The sequence below is a fragment of the Staurois parvus genome, unplaced genomic scaffold, assembly GCF_062004578.1.
Source record: "Staurois parvus isolate SC_StPar_1 unplaced genomic scaffold, SC_StPar_1.0 ptg000387l, whole genome shotgun sequence".
NCBI classification, from domain to species: Eukaryota; Metazoa; Chordata; class Amphibia; order Anura; family Ranidae; genus Staurois; species Staurois parvus.
The window spans coordinates 9,930,096-9,944,492 of record NW_028318183.1 but is presented as its reverse complement, the minus strand read 5'-3'; the positions used below and the strand labels follow the sequence as shown (position 1 = coordinate 9,944,492).

General features: G+C 40.0%; 1 long non-coding RNA gene across 1 annotated transcript in view; it reads right to left on the bottom strand.

The window, feature by feature from the left end:
- Window positions 1–234: 234 nt before the first annotated feature.
- Window positions 235–14,397, bottom strand: part of LOC149455877 (uncharacterized) — a 28,412-nt gene continuing 14,249 nt past the window's right edge. Inside the window, exons 2-3 of the long non-coding RNA XR_016314027.1 lie at window positions 1,126–1,245; window positions 235–795 (exon numbers count right to left, since the gene is read on the bottom strand). This is a non-coding gene — a long non-coding RNA (uncharacterized LOC149455877). The remainder of the gene's footprint in view (window positions 796–1,125; window positions 1,246–14,397) is intronic.

Sequence of the window (14,397 nt, the reverse complement as noted above, 5' to 3'; positions counted from 1 at the left end):
ACAGCTGGCAATCTCTGGGTCACAAGAGAGCAGAAGTAGACATGTGCAGTTTGTTTCATTCTGAATCAAAACTCAGACGCAATTATTGTTATTTGGAGATTTGGATGTACAGTGGGGATCAAAATTTTGGGCACCCCAGCTAAAAATTTGTATTAATGTGCATAAAGAAGCCAAGGAAAGATGGAAAAATCTCCAAAAGGCATCAAATTACAGATTAGACATTCTTATAATATGTCAACAAAAGTTAGATTTTATTTCCATCATTTACACTTTCAAAATAACAGAAAACAAAAAAAAAAAGGTTTGGGCACCCTGCAGAGTTAATATCTTGTACTGCCCCCTTTGGCAAGTATCACAGCTTGTAAATGCTTTTTGTAGCCAGCCAAGAGTCTTTCAATTCTTGTTTGAGGTATCTTTGCCCATTCTTCCTTACACAAGTCTTCCAGTTCTTTGAGATTTCTGAGCTGTCTGTCACGCACTGCTCTTTTAAGGTCTATCCATAGATTTTCAATTATGTTGAGGTCAGGAGATTGTGAAGGCCATGGCAAAACCTTCAGTTTACACCTCTTGATGTAATCCCCCATGGATTTCAAGGTGTGTTTAGGATCATTATCCATTTGTAGAAGCCATCCTCTCTTTAACTTCAGCTTTTTCACAGATGGCATCAAGTTACCATTCAAAATTTTGATCCCCACTGTACCTGAATTTCCAAATTACAATAGTAACAAATTTAAACGAATCCGAAATAAGGAAGCAAAACTTCATCCAAAATTCAATTGAATTCGAAAATGGAATCTAATTCAAAAACAAATTTGAAATATAAACATATTATTGACTATTCAAAGTAAATAAGTGCAGCACTAGAAATAAAGTGCATATGAGATATAAATATCAATGTAAAACCACATAAATTCATACAACAAAGGCCATAGTGAAACCTTATGAAACTTAGCTAATGAAAAATCTACATCACTATCATATAGTGAATAAAAACAATTGTGATATAACAAAGTGCTCAGTCCAAAGAGAATGTCCAAAAATGAACTCTTCATATGTAACAGTTAATTTGTGCAAGATGATCAAATGGTGAAATCTTGCTTGAATCCACCACCACAATGCACTCACCGGAAAAAAAAGTATCGTGTCCAATGTGTGCTAAAACCTCAGATCGTCCATCTTCCAGACACCGCCACAGATGGCCAACGATCCTATGAAATGTAGCTTACCACACGGAGCCTAGTTCAGCTGGAAAGATAATATGAGTCACTTTTCTTTGTTTTCCTCAGCTCCCTGTGTGGTTTATGTATCTTACTACACATCAATTAGATAATAGTAACATAATACAAAGTAATGCTTAACAAGCATAGTCAAGAACAGAAGAGTGCCCAAGCTCAGGAAGGCTCCATGTACACAGGACATTTGGAAAACACTTCTGAACAATGGAAACTGACTGCTGGAAAACGTAGGTTAAAAAACACCTGTTTATCCGCATTTGCATATCACGTTTATGCACGTTTATGTGCGTTTTCGTTTAGAAGCGTAACATTAGGAAACCTTCCAAAATGCCCAGAATGCACTGAAAACCAGTAAAAAATATTTCAGACATTTTGAGAGAGCAGAAGCAGAGAGAGCAGTATGTGTTGAGATTACCTGTCCTTTCTGGTTGTATTCACTATGGATCCCATCATGAGCATAATGCAGTACGCTCTACCATTTTTTCCTTCACGCAAAACCTGGAACTGACTGCGCTGGTGTACTGGGTCCATTTGAATACATGGAAAACGCTTTGCATGCATTTCTGATTATGAAAAAAGGCTCTGGACAGCATTTGGATATTGAACAGTTAAAAAATGCTTCTAAGCTCAAATGCTTATAAATGTGGTTAGCCGCATTTACAAGTGTTTGGCGTTTGAAACGCCGATAAAATCTACTCCTGAATGCAATGGTGCGATCAAAACAACGACTGTAAACTCAACTGCCTGTAAACAACATAGTGTACATGGACACATAGGAAAACATTAGGAAGAGTTCAGGGGCTGCTGAAATAAATGCAGAAAAGCTCCTGAACGTCAGTTTATCAGCTGCAGTGTACATGAACCCTAAGCTCCCATCATTCTAGTGCAGACTATGTTACTACTGTATGACTATGTTGCAGATATACAACTTTGTGGCTCTAGACACAGGAGTGCCTAGTCATAGAAAGTGCACTAATCTTTTCTTGAGGAATTCAAGACAAAAAGGTAGATTTTTCATGATACGGCTTAGACACAATTTACAATTCCAGATGTTCCCTATAAATACCAAAACTTCACATTTAGTTCAACTTTAAGATGCTTATTTACTTATGTCACCTGCAGGATTTGCTTTGGGTTTGAACCTAACAGAGGAGTTAAATGGAACATTGAGCACCTGGACATCCTCCTGAAAGGTCATCACTGTAGGTTAGGTTCTATGTTGCCTTCTATATAAGACCTATCTATAGCACAATCACACAGTAATACTAGAACATACACTCAAATCCATGTTCATGTAGAAGCCTAATAACCAACTGGTATGTTTATAGATTGGTGGATGCATTTGGAGTATTTGGAGGAAGTTAGCACAAAAAAGGGAGAACATACAGTAGATACTCTGTGCATAATACAATACATCTATGCTCACAAAGGAAAAAGGTGAACATGAATTGTATAGTCTGCATGTTCTTTGTGCATCCACTTTTATATTTAAATAGGTTATTGAAATATTATTTGACTGTGTACTAAAGAATGCACCAATTAACCTGCAAATCAGACAGGGTGGAAAAAAATCAATGATTTTTTTTAAAAAATCAAAAAAATCAGATTTTTTTGATTTAAATCGGATTTTTTTTATTTAAATCAGATTTTTTTAAATAAAATGCTTTTTGAGGAAAATATATTACCATCCAAAGGTTATTCCATCATGAAATAAAGATTAGTTTTTTTAATTATGTAGAATAAGGCTGTATATGTTTAATTTTTTGGTAAATAAATTCCATGAATCCATTCACAATGTTATGCTCTTCCAGAGGTTTTTGTAAGATTATTGGGCAGTTTCTCTGCCTACAAGATATTATCACAGATGCTTGGTTTACTTTTTCAGTTCTCAAAACTGAATTTGACTCAGCGGAGATCACATGCCTCTTCTTCACAGCAAAAATGTTATAACATGAACAGAGTTAAGAAAAAGACCTTAATCCTAACTTCTACAAACCTATGAATGCAGAATCAACCCCTTCAGTGCTAAGATTCAAAAAGTTCAGTGAAAAGAATAGAAACAATTTTTTTCTGATTGTTTGGAGTGGAATAGATCTGCACAAGAAGAAAGTGAAACGAAGTGTGAAGAGGAAGAGGCTGACAGTCTAAGTTTCTTAAAATATATATATTTTGTTTAGCCAAATTAGTTAACAAACATGGATTAAGCAAATAACATATGCTGGAATGTTATTGTTTCAGTTGAATAAATCTAATTAAATTGTTATTATTAAGGTAATGATTATTTTTCTCCTTCCTAAGTACAACAGAAAAGTTGTCCAAATATGAATGATTAACCTAATAAACTGGGGATAAAAAAACTAATATGAAAAGTTGTTATTCTAAAAATCTTCATCTACTTGCATATTAAAGTTATACCAGCAAGAATTAGTCTTTATGTAGAAAACTAGGATTTAAATCAAGCCTTACTGACTAGTGATTTAAATCGTGATTTAAATCAGTTTGATTTAAATCAAATCCACCCTGAAATCAGATGATGGTAAATCATTTCTAATTGTATCTTGTATATTTTGTCTAAAAAAAAACAACTGTTCTTGTTCAGTCAATCAATCAGTACCTCCCTTTCATGTTTACAGTGCAGTATGAAGGACTGGTTATTATGAGCAACAAGCAAAAAGTACTGATCTTCTTTCATTTGCTTTTATTAACAACGCCCATCATTTCCAATCCCCTTTGCCTAACTTGGGTTGGTGTGTTTGTAACCAAATTGCACCTATGTTTTACCAGTGACTCACCCAAGCTTTGTATGTACTGGCATGCTGAAGAATGTCTACAATGCTTTTATTAAACCTGTAAACTTTCATCCAGTTTATTGTTCATATATAACTATAGCTTAGGGGTTTGTAAAATAATGATCAGAGATAATCCCTGGATTCAGGATGTCTGCGTAAATGCGAATACTGTAATTATTATGAAATGTGTAAAATATAAAATAAGTACTTAAGCTCTGATGATGACAGATGATGCAATAGCTGAAGCAAGCAAAAATATATTGCAGAATTTACAGTGCCCAGTGCCATACTACAAATCCCATGAAGGCAGGAATCCTGCAACTTATACACTGTGTTGTGGTGTTTCACCCAAAAATGACAGTTCAAGTTTGTTTCAATCAAAGTAGGCTTCTTATAATTCTATCTATGTTCCCCAACCGTGATTACCTTTTACACTCCCTACATTCATCATAGGGATAAAATGAGAAACCGGCATAAGATGAACTACCAAGAGCAACACAGAGTGTATACAGAAAATTTTCACAGTAGTCCCTGCACCAGGGGAGCTTATATTCCAATGCCACTATGCTATCCAGCAGAAATGCACACTAAGAGAAACATGGAAGCCAGCGAGCCTACAGCTATATTGTTTAGATTGTACAAAGATATAAGAGTTTAAAAATTTGGAAAGCAAATAAATTCCACAAAATGAGACCAACAATGTGAACAGCAGAATTACATAGTTAACTATAGTATCACTATACTGCCCACTGATCGACTTCAGCACTAAATAAAGTTTTTAAGGAAAGTTATACTTTTTTTAATTTGTGTATCCCTTTTATCATCTTTATGTGACATTCTCTGGAAGTGCCTCAACCGAGCTGGACCTTTGGACCCCCATACATATTGTCTTAGACCTTGGATAAATTCCTTCCAGTATTTGGATGTATTTTCTTTAGCTTTATTGCAGAACTTGCAGAAGTGGATAATATAACAAAAGTTGCAGTCTCTTCAGCTAGCAGTTCCTAGATGGATGCTCAAACTTAGATACCCTGACCCTCACTTACACGAGGCTGATGGAACTTTCACAAAGAGTTTCCTGTGTTTTCTCTGCACCAGGTATATGACTATAGTAAAACAAATACTAGTAGAGGTTCTAGTGTGACTCCAGTTTTTTTTGTCAAAACTCAGGTATGCAAAGCATGCTTGTGAACACTGATCCTGGTTGACCCTGTGTTTGCCTGTGATTGTTGTGTGCTATCATAGGCTGCCAAGGGGCTCGCTCCAACTCCCATCTTCCACAATGAAGCAATGCAAGGAACACAGTCACGCTCTGTCTTCCAGCATGCATAAGGCTTTACTGTACTTGAAAGTACACAAACCCACCATGACCTCCTTTCCCAATGCATTTCGCTCAATGGGCATAATCATTAACCTACAAATAAAAGTGTAGCGCTAAAAGTGTAAACAAACAATAATAATGCAATTCTAGCTAAGCATCCGTGAAATTAAATGTGATATTACTTTCAATGCAATACAAAAATAATATAAAAGTGAAAAATAAAAGTGAGTCCCAATTCAAAAAAATTGGATATCAAAGGTTCAAACGTGAGTCTTCAATTGCTAGATGGCCAAACGTTATCCATGTGAAACACTTATCACCCCACTCCATGCTCAAAGAAGGCTTACTAGATGTATTTGATCATCATATTATAGACTGGTCAAAATGAGCTCAAGAATGATCATTAAGCAACTGCTCCAGCCTCCTCCATAGCATCCAAATGTGGTTCAAATAGCGTTAGCCCACTCCGTTTTGACCATCAATGCATGCGTTGTCAGGCATAAAAGTGGCATGTGCATGAAATGAGAAAGTGAACACGAGCCTGAAGAAAAATTTGACAGTGTCTCTTTACTGGACTTCTATGAGTTTTATCTTCCCAAAGAAAAATATCCCACTCTTCACAATCTTGCCTTATTCATGTCATCAGTTTTCAGCAGCATCTATATTTGTGAGCAACCGATCTCCAAACCTCAAATGCAACCTTTCTTCTGGCCCCTTCTCCCTTCAGCCCCGATCCTCTGGAGAATAATCATTAACCTTTTGGTAAAGTGCATCAAGGAATGAGGTTCTAGAGGGGGCATATGCTTTTTAGAAGATTCCTTCAAGTACTTAACAGTTTTCCTGTCCTATCCCACTGGACATAACTGCTCAGTGATTGAAGAGCTGTTAAATAAGTAAAGATAACTCATGTTGCATGTCTGGCATAGCCCTCTGCACAAGGCCGGGATAAGGGGTGGGCAGGAGGTGCTGTTGCCCTGGGCACATGGCTTGATGTAGGGATGGGGGCACTTTCCTTTTGTTGCAAGGCTGACAGGAGCAGTCAAAATGGCAATACTACTCCTGTCAGCCCACCACTGGGAGCAGTAAGGAGAAAAGGAGAGAGCCAGAACGCGTTTCAGGCTTTGTTCTCACTCCCCCTCCTCTTTTCTGCCAGTGCAGCACTCCTATATTAACAAGCAGACGGTGGTGTATACAGGCACACAGGAGCTGCACTAGCAGGAAGAAGGAAGGAGAAAAGAGAGCACAGCCCACACAGCCGAGTGCAGAAGTGTCCAGGAGACAGCCAAGAGTGGAGGAGAGAGCCAGGACTGGAGGAGAGAGCCATCAACAAATGCATGTGCCCAGTGTGAAAAATAAGCTGTACGGTGATTTTGACAAGGGAGTAACTGCTGGGCGTAGGATCCCCTAGGCTTGCACAACATGGAAGGAGGGGTGGGGCGCAGTTTGGCATGTTTGTCCTTGGGCGCTGGATGACCTTGCCCCAGCACTGCCTCTGCATAACTCAACAAATGCTGGCAGAAGTTACAATAAATGGAAAACCCCAGAGTGCAGCAAATCCAAATAGACATTTAGCTTAATGGTTGCCAAAAGAACCGGTGGCATATCGTTGAGGATCCCACAAGTAGGATATAGGATTTAATTTCGGTGCCTAACTCACACTCGCCTACCTCCGTGCTACAGTGTAACCAGAGTTATTGGTTACCATTATATGAATTATTTGGATAACAGTCGAGTATATCAGCTGTGACTTCTGATCTGTGTCATTTACACTGATCTCCCTCATATATGGAAAAAAATTGGCATTACCTAGAATTAAGACAAATAACCAATTCAAATTGTATAAGCAATTGAAAAAAACTATCTGAACTGATATTTTAAGTTGAACTTAGAGGTAACTAATTGCACATCTTGTATCAGTTTACCATTGTGTTGGTTTTGGACAGATGAACGTTGGTCTCATCCTGAATACTTTCAGCAAATCCAAGCACCCTGCTGTACAAATGTGCACACCCAGATAAGTTCCAAATGTAAATGGACATACAATGGAAACACTGATACTCTTCCAGAAATTATGGCTCTCAGACAATCCTCATACAACTGCTAATATAAACTAACATGAACTAACCACAATATGCGAAGGTTGCTATCTTAAATGCATAATCCAAATATTTCATGTTTCACAAGCGTCCTTGTCTCTCAGCCAGATATAATAGAAACAAATATTCTGACGCTATTAAAGTGGACACATCTATGACTGAAAAAATAAGTATAACCATTACCCTTGTTTTACTAAATCAGCCAATCTATGGCCAAACAATTAGCAACTATTTAAAAAAATTGTGTGAAATGTGAGAAGCACAGACTAAGAATGAGCAGAAATATTAGCTAATCATAGTCCAAATCTACCACATTGTGTGAGGATTGTGAGCTTTACAATGTTAGGATTCTAATATTTACAGTGCTGAGATATTTCACATTTTGCTGAATGCATAGAACTATTGTTGAGTGGCATTTGAGGATTCCAAAAGACTGGGTTCCCTAAAGGGAACATTCTGCAGAATTTGAACAGATTTTTATTCCTTATTTTATATGGCTAGGACTTAAAATTACAGATTTTTCTTTAATATATTTAATAAAATATCAAAATTTCACATATTAATATTTAGTATGTTTTTAATCCAATAGGTGGAAAGTTAGACTTCTTTTTTTTTCTCCACCTCTACTTATCCGCTTTACTGTAAAAAGAGCCATAACCAGATATATTATATGGATTGCTTTGAGATTCTGTATTTTATTGTTTTCACTAGATTTTATTGAACAAATAAATCCAAGTTCCTCAGAAATACTTCTGCTTGTTTTAAGGATAATGCTAAAGTACCAGAATGTGCGATTTGAGGTTTCAATAAGAGACAGCATGTCTGAAAAGACAGCTCCATGGTTGTTTCTGCAAAAAACTAGTGCTCTTGGAATCCTTTCTTCTACTGTATGTTAAAGAGTTTATTTGTGAAACAAAGATTGCATCTATAGTAAAGCACAAATATAAATCATCAGTTCAAAAACCCTAAACCTAAATTAATAAACTTAACTTAAAACCATTATAGTTATCCTGTAAGAAAGAAAAGATGCGCTGTGCACCACGACAAATGCTAGGCATTATCAGACCCATTTGAAGACAGTGGTGGGCCAGTGAAAACAATTTGTGGGTCAGTCTCTCTCATCTATTCATCTCCTCTCTCATATCCCCAAACCAAAAAAGAATGCTGTCTTGCCTGAGTTGACATGTACGACTGTAAAATGAGGAAGAATGTGTATCCCTTTCTGGAGGACAGACATCAATACCTGGTCCCCTGGAGAATACAAGTCAAGAAAAATATCATCCATCATGTAAAACTTGCCCTCAAGTTGTGGACTGTATAAATTTACCCCATAAAAAGTTCTACATGTACATCTTCCAAGAGCAAAGTTTCAAAATGATTGAACTGACAATATTGGTTCTAAATTGTTAGCGGACAGAAAAAAATGGGAAACCACCTCCCAAACCACATCCAGACTTTATTTTGACACTTAAAAGGCTAATAGACAAAGTTCAACCACCTACATCAACTAATTGGCAGTAATCTTTTATAATTCTAGCTTCCATAAACTGAGAACTAGTAAACTATAATTTAGTGTCAGCGACAAGATCTGAACCTGGGATCTGCTGTGCCTGGCTGTAGCTGTTCTCACTGTGTCACCTGAGATTCTGGTTAGCTTCCTGTCTGATCTCTTGGACAACCATGCCATGTATCTTGTTTCTGGTGAACCTTGAACTCTTTGCTACTCCCATGAACTTCCTGATTTGAGCCATGTCTCTGCATCTCCTGTTTGCCAGGATGACCTTGGTCCTTGATTTGTTCATTGACTTAAGGGGTTAATCCTCTGCATTGTGTAAAATGGATGTTTGACCCTGTCTTCTTTGATCCTCCCCTTCTTCCACTGTCCCCGACTCATCTCCTGATAGAACAGAGTCTTGGGGGCAAGCTGCACATGCTGAGTTTGGTGTGTATTGCTAGAGAGGTTTTTTTTACTCCTGGGAGGGTGCATGTGATCAGCATAGGGCCAAACAGCACTGTCTAGACAGAGGATAAGGGGTCCTGCAGCCTCATAGGACAGTCAGAGGGGAATGAAAACTCCTCCTACAAGCTTTAACTAGTACTCTGCTGGACACTGATAGATTACACAAGACTACTATACACTGCTTATGAGAAAAGGTATTTATCAGTTTATATTTACTAAAATAATTGCATTTCCATGTTGTGTGTACTGTGGGAGACCAGATATAGTGAATGCAGGGTCCTGGGTTTACTAACACTTTAAAGTCTCCAGGTGGAACAGGAACACAGCCAAACTTCTGGGTAAGAAGAATAGCTGGAGTGAGGATGGTTGGGTACTCTGGATCTGTAGACACTGAAGCAGGTGGTCTTTAAATGATTATGACAGACACAACAGTAAGGAGGTTTCACAATTCACAGTAATATGAGCATTAACCATGACTATGCATTGTATTATATTTTCATACAAGTGTGACAGCACAAACAGCATTTGACCATCCATATTATGTCTCATAAAGTCTTCTATGAATTTTATTATTGCATTTATTTTATTATTTTTGAATAATAAAATCAGTGTTAAAACATACCTATTTAATAAGAAACTTGTGCTTGCTTTTTTCTGCACAGATGGTCAATTCTGGGTCCAGATTGAGATAAACAGTGTATAAGGGGGCAACAGGGTGGGGTATAGGGGATCCGGAGGGCACAGTACACAGGGGCAGCAGGGCACATTACATGGGGGAGAAGCAAATCACATGGGGAGGGGGGAAAGCATGGAATATTATATGGGAGAAGGGCACATTATGTGGGGGAAGGGCACATTACGTGGGAGCAGGGCACATTACATGGGGGCAGGGCACATTACGTGGGAGCAGGGCACATTACATGGGGGCAGGGCACATTACGTGGGAGCAGGGCACATTACATGGGGGCAGGGCACATAACGTGGGAGCAGGGCACATTACGTGGAAAAAGGGCACATTACATGAGAGTAGGGCAGACTACATGGGAACAGGGCTCATTATATGGGAGCATAGCACATTACATGAGAACAGGGCACATTACAGGGTACACAGCAGGGCACTGATTGGGGATCCCAGACTGTGACATTTAGTTTCTTAGGGTTATTTAACTCTCCGTCGTTTTTGGTGCATTTCAGTGCGTTTTCAATGTGTTTTTGACGCATTCCAGTGCATTTTTTATGCATCCCAGTAAATTTTTTCCTCTCTTTTTTTATTCAATTTAAAGAGGGACATGTGCATTCCAGTGCATTTTTGTATGCATTTTACCACGGCCCAGTACTGTTCTGTGCAGAAAAAATACAGCACGCTCTACTTTTGTTTCTGCAACTGGAACACACTGGAAGTGCAAGCACTAATGTGAACTATAACATTGACAACCATATAACCTACTTTCTGTGCGATTTGGATTCAGAAAAAAGCAACTGAAACGCATGTAGTAAAGGTCCTGGATAGGAGATATGTCTCACCCCTCAAAAGGGCATCAAGGGGTTAACCAGCCAGAAAGGGTATTTAAAGAGTTCCCCATATAGTTGGCCCCACTACCGCCAGAACTGCCATTTTTGTTAATCTGGAGTGTGGGCAGATGTGTTGAAAGGCTCTGCCCAGCATTTGGGTATCAGAAGAGTTCTGTGGCACATCTGTGAATGTATCTATATTTCCCATGTATGTGCAGACATGCTGAGATCTATGACATTCATAACTGGTCCATCTTCAGGCATGTGCTGGGAACCCCCTACGCATGCACAGATGTGCAGCAGGGCTCTGCTGGGACCTGAAGCCCTCTGGCACATCTGCACACGTGCTGAATCCGGCTGTGCACGTGTCTGACAGTGAAACTATCTCCATGGACTTCCCAGGAGGCGACTGGGATGAACTGCATTCTTGCTCAAGTGAAAGTAGGTGCTTCACTGCAGCACAAAAAGGTAAGACACCTTAAACAAATAATTTGCTGATTGTGGAAAGGGAGGGGGGGGGGAGCAGTGAAAATAAGTTGTTTTATAGGGTGAAGGTTTGCTTTAAGGAAGGTGCCAGCAGCCCAAGGGGAAAAATTAATTCACTGAAATTCATGTAGATAACAGATGTTTGGGAAAGCACTGAAATTCTCTTTCTCTCTGGAAAAGCATGTTTGCCAGAGATCTGTGTGTTGTCCCAGCCTTTGAGCCCCATTTATTGACCATCTACCAAAAAGAAGCTGTTGTATGTTTGGGTCTAATATTTATTCTGAAGAAAAAGTCTTTTTGTGTTGTGCATTGCTGTGAAGACACTGATATTTAGTTGGAAAAAAAGGGGCTTTTTTTCATAATGTAAGCAGTTTGCGCTGTGTCTCTAGTCATTTTGGAAAGCCCCTGAGTATGACAGTATGTGTGTGTATTCTGGATTACAAGCTATCTTTGATCAGGCATGTCAGTCAGACAGTTCACTGTTGTCTAGTCTCCATCAGGGCCAGGACAGGGGGCATAAGGGACACATACCCCGGGTGCATTGTTGCTATGTAGGGAGGGCCAGATGTGCTGGGAGCTTGTGGCCAAACCATCAGTACTACCCTGCAGCCCCCCTCCATTGCTAACCTAAGCATGATCGCGGTCCAGAAATGTGCATGAGAGCAGCTACTCTCCCAGGACTCTGCCTCCTCATTGGCTGAGAGGCCATTGGCTCTCACTGCTGTCAATCACAGCCAGTGAGGAGGGAGCAGGGCTCAGGAACGAGCATCCACGCGTGCCCCAGAGCAAGCAGCTTGCTATGGGATCACTCAATCACAGAAGAGGAGGAGCCAGGAGCGCCGGCAAGGGAACCAAGAAGAGGAGGAGAAGGGGGGTGTTCTGTGGAAAACCATTACACAGAGCAAGTAAGTATAAGATGTTTGTTATTATTATTATTTGAAGTGTAACCTTTAGTATCACTTTAATACTGCAGGGAGCCTGTCTGGGCTCAGGGTTGAATCAGCAGAAAAGAAAAAGAAAAACTGTCTATGAATGGGATAACTTGACAAAGTCCAGTGTACAAAACGCATTAGTAGGGGGCATGTGCATGCAAGTTATATGCAAACCCACACTGCAGACTGGAGACACATGAGAGAGCCGCAGTTGTCTCAGCGGGTAAAAGATGCCGCAGCAGCAAGTGTTGTTATTAAGGTATTTAATTCCAGGCTAAACCTAACTAATCTTAACCCCTTCATGCCAGCACCTCCGGGCCCCTTAAGGGGTTTCTGCCGCCAGGAGGCGGAGTTTAGGGTCATGTGACCGACACTTGCTGAGGGCACACACAATCAGCACGTTTGTTTACAAATGGTATGCAAATATGCTGCCAGTGGGCGTCAAGGCAAAGCCGCCGAGAAGCCGCAAATTTGCGCATGCTCGGCATGAATAGGTTAAAAATGCTCTTCCCGTCTTCTAACACCTATGCTGACTAACCTGTGTAAGAAAGTTGTATATGCTTACCTATTTTCAGGCCACTGTGGTCTGGACATGTGATCCGGTTTTTGTGCCAGCAAGTGATGACTGCAGGGGAGAGGAGGGACAGCCAACAATGGATGGGCCATAGGAGCCTATGAGTGAGGTCACCACTCTCAGGCACTAATAGCTATTGCTGAGCACCCTCACCTCTCCCCTGCAGCTGCTGCTGGCTGTCACAGGGGATCACATGACCAGACCAGAACAGGCTAAAAACGGGAAAGTATACAGTATACATCTTTCCTACACAGGTTAGTCAGCATAAGTGTTAAGAGGGCAAAGGATTTAAGATTGGTTAGGTATAGCCTGGAATTCTACTTTAACTACAGACACACTTAGATAAATATAAAAGGTAGAAATATGTGAGCGCACGAAGGAAGAGCAGCTATGCACAAAGGTAATCAGAACAAAACCTCAATAAAACAATAATAGTGCAGCGCTAAATAATATTAAAAATCTGACCGTACACCTGATAAAAGGGTACTAAATAAAAGTTCATAAATGAGCATAAAATAAATAGGAAAACAGTTCAAAAGTGACTTTCAGTGCCCATAGGGTGCCTCTTATCCTGGTAGGTCGGTGCTTGTGCAATGGTTATAGAGAAAATTCATTTGAATGGACTCCCGTGCCCGTGACACGCAGGGAAGAAGTCCCTGCACTTTTTTGGAAAATGCAGCCCGCACGGAAACCTCAGTTCCCTGTACAGTTGCGTTTTCCAGTACGGGCAGCGTGCCATTAGAACTAATGGCACCCGCGGGTCTCCATTTCTCTGTGCGGGTGGTGCGGCTGCATGGATTTTCATGTGGATCCGCAGCGGCACCACCCTCACAGATGTGAACCTAGGGTCAAGCTTTGACCCCAAAAAAACAAAGAAAAAAACAACTGGAAGCTTTCCTTGCAGAGTTGCACCATTTTGCACTCTCCATTTTTAGTAATTCAACCCTAAGGTGGACACTATTTCTATTGTAGTTTAATTGAATTGCTATACAGCTTGGTGTGGTGTGCTGCAACCACTGGCACCATTGTGGCTCATTCCACAACTATTACATAGGTTTCGGCTTGGAGTTGCACACATTTTTAGCTGCATGCCACTATTAGCCCTGTCCCCTACTCCACCTAGGGGGGTGGTGAAATTTGTCATCTTTGTCCTGGGCACTGGATGACCTTGCCTGGTATTGGTTTCAATACATGTTGATTATAGACGCCTAAATAGAAGATGTACAGTTGCAAGAAAAAGTATGTGAACCCCTTGGGATTACGTGGAGTTTTGCATGAATTGGGCATAAAATGTGCTCTGAACGTCATCTAAGTCACAACAATAGAAGAACACAGTCTGCTGAACATAATACTACACAAACATTAGATGTTGCCATGGTTTAATTGCACATAACATGTAAACATTCACAATGCAGGGAGGAAAAAGTATGGGAGGCCCTAGCTTAATGACTTCTCCCAGAGCTAATTGGAGCCAGGAGTGAGCCAACCTTGA